Here is a 12,684-nt window from a genome sequence, read left to right as displayed (position 1 = left end):
GCTTGCCACCGGAGCACGCCACTTTCCCGTGTGCTTGCCACCGGAGCACGCCACTGTCCCGTTGGCTTGCCACCGGAGCACGCCACTGTCCCGTTGGCTTGCCACCGGAGCACGCCACTGTCCCGTTGGCTTGCCACCGGAGCACGCCACTGTCCCGTTGGCTTGCCACCGGAGCACGCCACAGTCCCGTTGGCTTGCCACCGGAGCACGCCACAGTCCCGTTGGCTTGCCACCGGAGCACGCCACTTTCCCGTTGGCTTGCCACCGGAGCACGCCACTTTCCCGTTGGCTTGCCACCGGAGCACGCCACTTTCCCGTTGGCTTGCCACCGGAGCACGCCACTTTCCCGTTGGCTTGCCACCGGAGCACGCCACTTTCCCGTTGGCTTGCCACCGGAGCACGCCACTTTCCCGTTGGCTTGCCACCGGAGCACGCCACAGTCCCGTTGGCTTGCCACCGGAGCACGCCACAGTCCCGTTGGCTTGCCACCGGAGCACGCCACAGTCCCGTTGGCTTGCCACCGGAGCACGCCACTTTCCCGTTGGCTTGCCACCGGAGCACGCCACTTTCCCGTTGGCTTGCCACCGGAGCACGCCACTGTCCCGTTGGCTTGCCACCGGAGCACGCCACTGTCCCGTTGGCTTGCCACCGGAGCACGCCACTGTCCCGTTGGCTTGCCACCGGAGCACGCCACTGTCCCGTTGGCTTGCCACCGGAGCACGCCACTGTCCCGTTGGCTTGCCACCGGAGCACGCCACTGTCCCGTTGGCTTGCCACCGGAGCACGCCACTTTCCCGTTGGCTTGCCACCGGAGCACGCCACTTTCCCGTTGGCTTGCCACCGGAGCACGCCACTTTCCCGTTGGCTTGCCACCGGAGCACGCCACTTTCCCGTTGGCTTGCCACCGGAGCACGCCACTTTCCCGTTGGCTTGCCACCGGAGCACGCCACTGTCCCGTTGGCTTGCCACCGGAGCACGCCACTGTCCCGTTGGCTTGCCACCGGAGCACGCCACTGTCCCGTTGGCTTGCCACCGGAGCACGCCACTGTCCCGTTGGCTTGCCACCGGAGCACGCCACTGTCCCGTTGGCTTGCCACCGGAGCACGCCACTGTCCCGTTGGCTTGCCACCGGAGCACGCCACTGTCCCGTTGGCTTGCCACCGGAGCACGCCACTGTCCACTGTCGCAGCAGAAGTACCCCGACTAGCGGCGTCGCTGACTTCCATGCGGCTACCGTCGGGAGATCAGCGGTTAGGGCCGCTGATCTTCCGACGGAAAGTGTAAAGGGAGGACCGGGGAGCGGCGCCACCGGTCGGGATACTTCTGCTGCGAGCAGCCGGTCATTTCCCGGCTGCTCGCAGTGGAAGTACCCGCACAGGCAGCGCCGCTTCCCTGTCCTCACTAATACGATTCGGCGGCCACGACCAATCAGCGATATTGGCTCCAAATTTAAACACCGCTCTGCACAGAGGTCAGTAGCGATGCAGCCGGTCAACTCCCGGTTGCTCGCAGCAGAAGTACCCCGACCAGCGGCGCCGCTGACCTCCATGCAGCTACCGTCGGGAGATCAGCGGTTAGGGCCGCTGATCTTCCGACGGAAAGTGTGAAGGGAGGACCGGGGAGCGGCGCCACCGGTCGGGATACTTCTGCTGCGAGCAGCCGGTCATTTCCCGGCTGCTCGCAGTGGAAGTACCCGCACAGGCAGCGCCGCTCCCCTGTCCTCACTAATACGATTCGGCGGCCACGACCAATCAGCGATATTGGCTCCAAATTTAAACACCGCTCTGCACAGAGGTCAGTGGCGATGCAGCCGGTCATCTCCCGGCTGCTCGCAGCAGAAGTACCCCGACCTGCGGCGCCGCTGACCTCCATGCGGCTACCGTCGCTAGATCAGAGGCTAGGGCCGCTGATCTCCCGACGGCAAGTGTGAAGGGAGGACCGGGGAGCGGCGCCGCCGGTTGGGATACTTCTGCTGCGAGCAGCCGGTCATCTCCCGGCTGCTCACAGTGGAAGTACCCGCTCCCCGGTTCTCACTAATACGATTCGCTGATTGGTCGCGGCCGCCAGCCGTGACCAATCACCGGTTTTGGTGCCAAATTTAAACATGCTCTCCGGTCCTCACTAACACGGTTCGCTGATTGGTCGCGGCCGGCCGCATACATATTCTAGAATACCCGATGAGTTAGAATCGGGCCACCATCTAGTTTAATATAATGGGCCACAAATTGCCTTCTAGTTATTACAAGAGGTCCTGCATAGTCTTCCATTTATTTTAATAGGCCCCATATAACCTTTCAGCATCTGAAACAACGGATACTGAAAGCCTGTGCTAGCATTTCTTCTGCGGTGTTGCTATCAGTGTGTCAAGAGTGGGAGAAGAGGGTTGCATTGACAACCCAACACAATGGGCAGCACTTTAAACACATTTTATAAGTGGTCATAAACTTGTAAAAAATTCATGAAAGAATAAAGTTATGTTAAAACCAAGCACACCATTGTATTTTCTTATGAAATTCTCAATGAGTTTGATGTGTCACATCACCCTCTTCCCATTGAAAAAAATAAAGTTAGATCCAAAATGGCCGACTTCAAAATGGCCGCCATAGTCACCACCCATCTGGAAAAGTTTCCCCCTCCCATATACTTATGTGCCATAAACAGGAAGTTGACATCACCAACCATTCCCATTTAATTTAGGTGTATCCATATAAATAGTCCACCCTGTATTATTACCATTTTTATTATTGCTGTACATACTGTAGCTTTTCATTTAATTTATTGGGCCCCATATAGGCTTCTATTTAATATAATGGGCCCCACATAGCCTTCCATTTAATTTAATGGGGTCCACATAGCCTTCCATTTAATTTAATGGGGTCCACATAGCCTTCCATTTTATTTAATGGGGCCCACATATGTTTTTATTTAATATAAAGAGCCCCACATAAGCCCCTAATTAATATAATGGGCCCCACCTTGCTTTCCATATAAAATAATGGGTCCCACATAGCCCTCCCTTTTGTTATGATGAGCCTTACATATCACACCATTTCCCGATGGTCTGCCACCGAAGTACACCATTGGCTGCTGGGGTGCCACTGGAACACACTCTTTACAGTTGGGGTGCCAACAGAGCACACCTTTCACCATTAGCATGCCACCGGAGTACACTTTTTGCCACTGTCATGCCACTGAAGCACACCCTTTACCATTGGAGTACCATCGGGCACACCCTTTACCGTTGGTGTGCCATCGGAGAACTCTATTTCCCGTAGGCCTACCAGAGGGGCCCAATATGTGACCTTTTTGCTTACCACCAGGGCACCCATCTTGGGCTTTTTAGCTTCCACCGGGGTGCACTCTTTGGCCTTTTAGCTTACCACCGGGGCACCCAACTTGGGCTTTTTAACTGCGACCGGGGTACACTCTGACCATTTTGCTTACCACCGGGGCACTCATTTTAGGCTTTTTTAGCCTGCCACCGGGGTGCACTTTTTGGCCTTATTGCTTACCACTGGGGCGCACTCTAGGGCTTTTTAGCCTACCACCAGGGTACATTCTTTGGCCTTATTGCTTATCACTGGGGCGCACTCTAGGGCTGCTCAGTCTGCCACCAGAGTCTACTCTTTGGCCTTTTTGCCATTGGTGTGCCACCAGAGCACACCCTATGACGTTGGAGTGCCACCGGAGCACACCCTTTACCTTTGGAGTGCCACCGGAACACACAATTTGCCATTGGCAAAAGTATAATGGACCCCCACATAGAATTCTATAAAGTATAATGGCCCCCACATAGCCCTCTATATAGTATAATGAGCCGCACATTGCCTTCCATGTACTATAATTTAATTTATTGGGCTCCACATAGCTTTTCATTTAATTTATTGAACCCCACATAACCGTCAATTTAATATAATAGGCCACACTGGACTCCATTTAATATATTGGACCTGACATAGCCTTCCATTTAATAAAATGGGGCCAAAATATCCCTCTATTTAATATAATGGGCACCAAAAAGCCTTCCATGTTTTATATTGGGCACCACATAGCCCTCTATTTAATACAATTGGCCCCACTTAACCTTCCATTTAAAATATTGGGCCCCACATAGCTTTACATTTAATTTACTGGGCTCCATATAGGCTTCCATTTAATATAATGGGCCCCACATAACCCTCCATTTAATATAATGGTCCCCACATTGCCTTCCATTTATTATAATGGAGCCAAGATACATCTCTATTTAATATAATGGACAAAACACAGGCTTCCATTTAATATAATTGGCGCTACATAGCCCTTTATTTGATAAATGCGCCTCACATAGCCCTCCATATAATATTATGGGCCCCGCAACGCTTTCCATTTAATTTAATAGGCCTCACATAGCCCTCAATTTAATACAGAGGGCTCCACAAAACCTTCCAGATAACATAGTGGGCCCCAATATAGCTTTCTTTTTAATGTATTGGTCCCCACATAGCCCTCTATTTAATATAATGGGCCTCACATAGCCTTCCATTAAATATCATGGGCCCCATATAGAATTTATCATATACGTAGATGTCCCTTTAAGATAACGGGCCCCACATAGCTTTCCCTTTAATATAATGGGCCCCACATAGATTTTATTATTATATAATGGGCCCCACATAGCTTTCCCTTTAATATAATGGGCCCCACATAGCTTTCTCTTTAATATAATGGGCCCCACATAGCTTTCCCTTTAATATAATGGGCCCCACATAGCTTTCCCTTTAATATAATGGGCCCCACATAGCTTTCTCTTTAATATAATGGGCCCCACATAGCTCTCTCTTTAATATAATGGGCCCTACATAGCCATCCATTTAATATAATGGGCCCTACGTAGATGTCCCTTTAAGATAACGGGCCCCACATAGCTTTCCCTTTAATATAATGGGCCCCACATAGCTTTCCCTTTAATATAATGGGCCCCACATAGCTTTCTCTTTAATATAATGGGCCCCACATAGCTTTCCCTTTAATATAATGGGCACCACATAGATTTTATTATTATATAATGGGCCCCACATAGCTTTCCCTTTAATATAATGAGCCCCACATAGCTTTCTCTTTAATATAATGGGCCCCACATAGCTTTCTCTTTAATAAAATGGGCCCCACATAGCTTTCTCTTTAATATAATGGGCCGCACATAGCTTTCCCTTTTATATAATGGGCCGCACATAGCTTTCCCTTTTATATAATGGGCCCCACATAGCTTTCCCTTTAATATAATGGGCCCCACATAGCTTTTTCTTTAATATAATGGGACCCACATAGCTTTTTCTTTAATATAATGGGCCCCACATAGCTTTCTCTTTAATATAATGGGCCCCACATAGCTTTCTCTTTAATATAATGGGCCGCACATAGCTTTCTCTTTAATATAATGGGCCCACATAGCTTTCTCTTTAATATAATGGGCCCCACATAGCTTTCCCTTTAATATAATGGGCCCCACATAGCTTTCTCTTTAATATAATGGGCCCCACATAGCTTTCTCTTTAATATAATGGGCCCCACATAGCTTTCTCTTTAATATAATGGGCTCCACATAGCTTTCCCCTTAATATAATTGGCCCCACATAGCTTTCCCCTTAATATAATTGGCCCCACATAGCTTTCCCTTTAATATAATTGGCCCCACATAGCTTTCCCTTTAATATAATGGGCACCACATAGATTTATTATAATATAATGGGCCCCACATATCCGTCCCTTTAATATTATGGACCCCACATAGATTTATTATAATATTATGGACCCCACATAGATTTATTATAATATTATGGACCCCACATAGATTTATTATAATATAATGGGCCCCACATAGATTTATTATAATATTATGGACCCCACATAGATTTATTATAATATAATGGGCCCCACACAGATTTATTATAATATAATGGGCCCCACCTAACCCTCCAGTTTATACACTGCAGTCGCTCTCTTTCTTCTCTTCATTACCTAGTCCAGTCTTTCGTGACGACTTCCCGCCATGATTCGTCTTTGCAGTTTGCTGTCCAGGTTTCGGCTGCTCCGCACTTTTCAGCAGATCACCGCACTCCTGAAAAACAAAAATGTTACAAATATAAGCGACTTAAATAAATAATGCCTCCCACTGTGCCACCAAATGCAAATATGTGCCACACTGTGCCCATGAGTATATCATTCACCGCAATGAATCCTGCTCCACTGAGAATATAAATCAGTCACTAGCTTGTGCCCCCCTTATAAATAGTGTTGAGCGAGCACTAAAATGCTCGGGTGCTCGAAGCTCGGCCCAAGCTCGCCGTGATACTCGGGTGCTCGACCCGAGCAACGAGCCCATGTTAGTCTATGGGAGACCCGAGCATTTTTGCGGAGGCACCCCCGGCAGTCTGTAGAAAGCCTAAAAAGTGCCCAAAATGATAGTGACAGTGCTCAGATGACATGGGGACAGCATGGGGATCGCCCCAGGAAGCATTTCTGACCCCCAGGTCACTGTTGTCAACAACGTGGTCAGAGGTATTAAGCCACTTTTACAGGCTCATAAGAAAATGTTTAAAAACGAAAGTGAAACTTTTTTCCTGTGAAATATGTTAAGGAATTTCTTTTCCAGGGTAAAGACTTGTGTATAAGGTAAAATAAATAACCAAAAACAAAAATACTCCTCCACACCTTGGGCTATGTTCACAAGTAGCATTTTTTATGCGTTTTTGCACTTTTGTATTGCTTTCAACTGTGACAAATGCATTTACCGGGAAATGTCATTTTAACATTTTACAACCTTATCTGGCCATGTGCTGTGTGACACATGCATACAGTGCTGAAAAGACATGGGAACAGCATGGGGAAGACCCCTGGAAGGATCTCTGACTCCCAGGTCACTGCCTAAAAGTGTGCCCATCAGAAGTGATCCTTGCCGCATCAGAAGATGCAGACTTGCAACTATCCCCGTGCAAGTCCTTGTCCCAGGGCAGTGTTCAATTGTACCTCCCCCATTCCTTGCAATGCAAGCGCAAATATGCAGCCAACCACCCACCCACCCCCAGGCTGCAATACCATACTTCTAGCTTGCACTTGAAATTGGGCCTTTTAGTTTTGAGGAGGCCGAAGTTGGCCACTACTTCATGGCTGCTTCGGCAGCGAGGCATCCATACTCAGTCCCCAGCCGCCCGGCGGCCGGGTGTCCACACCTGGTCCCCAGCCGCCTGGGGGCGGCGGGGTGTCCATAGACGGTCCCCAGCCACCCCGATTTCTCCGCGGAACATCCCCACACACTTTTCTTAGACTGGCCTGCTTTAGGGCAGCATTGGATGAGCCCACTAGAGAACCCGACTCCATCAGGGGAGGTGAGAATGCCAAGGTGAGGAGCATGATGATGATAGAAGTTAGCATCTGCTTTGTTTTGTTGGAATGCAAGCATAAGTGTGCAACCTGCCACCAACCCACCCCGAGGCTGCAATACCATACTGCTAGCATGCGTGCACTTGAAATTGGGCCTTTTAGGCATGTGGAGGCCAGAGCTGGCCACTACCTCATGGCTGCTTCGGCAGCGAGGTATCGATACTCAGTCCCCAGCCGCCCGGCGGCCGGGTGTCCATGCTCGGTCCCCAGCCGCCAGGGGGCGGCCGGGTGTCCACACTCGGTCCCCAGCCGCCCCGCGGCCAGGTGTCCATAAACGGTTCCAAGCCGCCCCGATTTCTCCGCCGAACATCCCCACACACTTTTCTTAGACTGGCCTGCTTTAGGGCAGCATTGGACGAGCCCACCAAAGAACCTGACTTCTCCGGTGGGCCCTGGCTTCTCTATCAGGGGAGTTGAGAGTGCCAAGGTGAGGAGCATGATGAGGATGATAGAAGTTAGCATCTGCTTTGTTTTCAAGGAATGCAAGCGCATGTATGTAGTAGTGGCTAGGCCTGAGGTGGTCAGCGTTTTGGCGCATATCCTACCTCCTCCGAGGATTGCTGGATGTTTTCCTGCTACTATCCAAGTTCTATGACTCTCGTTAAAACAAAGCTTCAAGTGATAAATGATGGATGAGGTAGTGGCAAAGGAGAAAGAGCAGGAGGAACAGGGACCATTCACATCAATGTCAGGCCAGTCAACCACATATGTCTTGTAGGATATGTTTCTGTAACAAAAGGAGCGGTTTGGCTACACAGTTATAGGGCATACAGTGAGTGCAATGCCTACCAAAACTTTTGAGGCACTCCAATGCCCCTTGGAAATGACATGGAGGTCAGAGGGCCTTAACTAAACCTTTTTTTCCATTTATGGCAACTGGGTCTCCTGTGCACTGTTGGCCTAAGCAGTGAATGGAAGGCTTTCCAAAAATTATAAGGAACTGCAATGCCCCTTGGAAATGACATGGAGATCAGAGGGCCTTAACTAAACCTTTTTTTCCATTTATGGCAACTGGGTCTCCTGTGCACTGTTGGCCTAAGCAGTGAATGGAAGGCTTTCCAAAAATTATGAGGAACTGCAATGCCCCTGGAAACAGACGTGGATTACAGCGTACTAAAAACCTTCTACCCATTATTGGGGAGTGTGTCTCCCTTAGTTTTCACCTTTGCATTGAAAAGCAAAAGCTGACTAAAATTAGGAGGAAATGCAATGCCCGTTGGAAGAGTCGTGGAGATTAGAGGTAAGGTAATTAAAAACAACATTTCAATGCCCCTTGGAAGAGCTGTGGAGTTCAGAGTGGCTTAAGAAGACGCTTTTAATGCTCCTTTGAAGAGACGTGGAGGTCACAGTAGCTTAACAAGACGGTTTTAATGCCCCTTACAAGAGCCATACAGTACAGCATCTTAAAAACATTATTCCCATTATTGGGGAGTGGGTCTCCCATAGTATTTGCTTATGCCTTCCAAGCAAAAGCTTCCAAAAATTATGAGAAAATGCAATGCCCGTTCGAAGAGTCGTGGAGGTCCCAGTAGCTTAACAAGACGCTTTTAATGCCCCTCAGAAGAGACGTGGAGGTCAGAGTGGCATAACAAGACGGTTTTAATGCCCCTTACAAGACACGTGGAGGTCAGAGTGGTATAACAAGACGCTTTTAATGCCCCTCAGAAGAGACGTGGAGGTCAGAGTGGTATAACAAGACGGTTTTAATGCACCTTACAAGAGACGTGGAGGTCAGAGTGGTATAACAAGATGGTTTTAATGCCCCTCAGAAGAGACGTGGAGGTCAGAGTGGTATAACAAGACGGTTTTAATGCCCCTCTGAAGAGACGTGGAGGTCAGAGTGGTATAACAAGACGGTTTTAATGCCCCTTACAAGACACGTGGAGGTCAGAGTGGTATAACAAGACGGTTTTAATGCCCCTTACAAGACACGTGGAGGTCAGAGTGGTATAACAAGACGGTTTGAATGCCCCTTACAAGACACGTGGAGGTCAGAGTGGTATAACAAGACTCTTTTAATGCCCCTTACAAGAGACTCTCATTATTCTGGCATTTGGCAAATATTAAAAATGATGGTAATCCTAATTAACCTAAAATGGGAAAGGTTTATTATGATTTCATGTCAGATATTGAGAAAATCCTGCAGATGTGTCTATTTATACAGTGTATGGAAACTTCTGATTTCACCTGTGTATGTATATATATATATGTGTATATTATATACACGGCGAAGCTCACACAACACAACACCCACAGCAGAGGAACGGGCTGCACACACACCTGCTCCTGTCAGTGCTGTGAGCGCTCCTCATATTGCTGCTGGCTCCGCCCCTCATGTCGCTGCTGGCTCCGCCCCTCATATCGCTGCTGGCTCCGCCCCTCATATCGCTGCTGGCTCTGCCCCTCACATCGCTGCTGGCTCCGCCCATCATATCGCTGCTGGCTCCGCCCCTCATATCGCTGCTGGCTCCGCCCCTCATATCGCTGCTGGCTCCGCCCCTCATATCGCTGCTGGCTCCGCCCCTCATGTCGCTGCTGGCTCCGCCCCTCATATCGCTGTTGGCTCAGCCCCTCACATCGCTGCTGGCTCCGCCCATCAGCCGCTCACAGTCCTCAGCAATATGGAGACATCCGCACTGATCAGAATCCTTGGGGGCGTGGCCTGTCACTGTAGTCACACAAGGGTTGTCATGGAGATCTCAAGGGAAGGCAGGTGGGCGGGGCTTAGAACAGGAAGTAGAAGCCGTGCAGTGTGATTGGCTCCTTACCTTCTGCCAGTAATGGAGCAGATATATGGCTCCTATATAATGGAGGGGGTTCAGGAGGGGTTCCCCACCCAAAAGGTCAGGGGATAAATAATACTGGACATGAACGAGGGCAGGAGGACATTATTCTATATTGTAAGAAATCTGATTTCTTCTTTCCTCACAGTTTTTCCTGTGCAAGGCCACATGTATTGTGCGATAATCTGTGAATATGGGGGGATCTGCTCCTCACATCCACATCAATCCCCCCACGTCTGAGCTCTCCCTTACAGGGGTCTTCTGCTCTGCACATTGATGCCGTATCCATGGAGATGACATCATGGCCGGTACATGCGGATCTCCCCGATGGGACCCTCATGTATCTGGAGGACGAGGCACTGCTGCTCCTCGGGGAGAGGGGGCACAATTCCTGTACACATGATACAGGGGCTTCTGCCATCTCTGGGCTGAGAATAATGCTGGTAGCGCGCAGTCTACATGATGTGAGGATTACAAGTCTGCAGTCACAGAGAGTCACACAGATGACTGCAGCCTTCAGCTTCACACCGGACAATCCCTTTAAATACATGTATATTGGTCTAAAAATACTTTTTACTATTTTGCTTCTTGTAACATTTGCTCTGTTCGGCCTTTACCAGCTTTTTGTTTCCCAGCAGCACATTGATGGCTGCAGAATGAGTTAACTTGAGAATCAGTCAGTGAGCTCCTTATGATGTGGAGTTTCCAGCGCTTTTATTTCTGCGATGATTTATGACTGCATCAGAGATCAGCCCAACTTTCATGCTGGTCTGTGAACTTAATCAGCACAGAGAAGGTCAGAATGAGCTCACTGATAAATTCTCAGTGAGCTCATTCTGCAACTAGCAATGCAAAGGAAATTAAAAAGCCAAATTGTTTATGAAACGTTATTGAAAAAAATATTTGTATGTATATATTTAGCCCAAAATGTCTGAGTGTCCATATCCTTAGTACCAGCACAGCTGAGGATTTGGTATAATCAGGGGCGTACATAGGACGCAGAAGTTCTAATTGGGCTTTCCCCAGCAACAAAAATGTAAATCATTGTCGGGGTCGCAGAAGATCAGATCTCACAACCTTCCAGCCTTTACATAGTAATTTTCCTCCTGCTGAAGTCCTAGATCCCTTTTTCATTGCCCATAAAGTGTGGTGCCAACAAAAGTGCCCCCCAAACACGGTATGATACCCCCATGGTGAATTCCTCCATATGCGCAGTATAATGACCCTACTGTACCCGACCTCAACTCCCAGGGTAAAGTATGATCCCCCAACTGCCCCACACCTCTCCACACTCCATAGAGTATAATGCACTCAGTATAAGACTCTCGCCATAGTTCACACAGTATAAGGCACTCGCCATGGTCCTCCACGCAGTATAATGCACTCCCTCGTGGTCCTCCACGCAGTATAATGCACTCCCACGTGGTCCTCCACACAGTACAATGCATTCCCCGTGGTCCTCCACACAGTATAATGCACTCCCCCATGGTCCTCCACACAGTACCATGCACTCCCCCATGGTCCTCCACACAGTACAATGCACTCCCCCATGGTCCTCCACACAGTATAATGCCCCCGTCTCACATAGCGATATCGCTAGCGAGATCGCTGCTGTGTCACGGTTTTGGTGACTCACCAGCGACCTCACCAGCGATGTCGCTATGTGAGACACTTTGCAGCGATCAGGCCCCTGCTGTGAGGTCGCTGATCGCTGCAAAGTATCCTGGACCATTTTTTGGTCGTTGGCCTCCCGCTGGCCAGCACACATCGCTGTGTGTGACCAGCGGGACCAACGATCTGCCTGGTAACCATGGTAAACATTGGGTTACTAGGGGTACGCGCGCACTTAGTAACCCGCTGTTTACCATGGATACCACTCTGCTACGGTGTGCGGAGGCTACCGTTCACCTTAGCAGAGTGGTATCCATGATAAACAGCGGGTTACTAGGGGCACACGCGCACTTAGTAACCCGATGTTTACCATAGTTACCAGCCTGCTCCTGCTTAAGCAGCAGGCTGGTAACAGGAGCAGGACATCGTGGAACGATTCTTTCCACGATATCGCTGCTCCCCTGATCGCTGGTGAGCCTGCCTGTTTGACAGCTCGCCAGCGATGTATTAGCGATGCAGCAACGATCCCTGACAGGTCGTATCGTTGTCGGGATCGCTGCTGCATCGCTTAGTGTGACGGGGCCTTAAGACACTCGCCATGGTTCTCCACTCAGTATAATGCATTCCCCCATGGTCCTGTACGCAGTATAATGCAGCCCCCCATAGGGTAAAATGCAGCCCCCCCCCACCCGTAGGGTAAAATGCAGCCCCAGTTCTCCAGTATTATCAGTACACACTGATTTAAAAATAAATACATACTTACCGCTCCTCGTTCCCTGCTGCTTCAGTCTCTGCAGCTGATCACCTCAGCAGCTGCCAGCTCCACTGTCTGACACAGCGTGGCGCGTCATCATGCTGCTGCGTCAGA

This window comes from Phyllobates terribilis, unplaced genomic scaffold, assembly GCF_046119375.1.
Source record: "Phyllobates terribilis strain yellow unplaced genomic scaffold, ASM4611937v1 Scaffold_76__1_contigs__length_6945272, whole genome shotgun sequence".
Lineage (NCBI taxonomy): Eukaryota > Metazoa > Chordata > Amphibia > Anura > Dendrobatidae > Phyllobates > Phyllobates terribilis.
Note: the sequence above shows the minus strand (reverse complement) of the source record.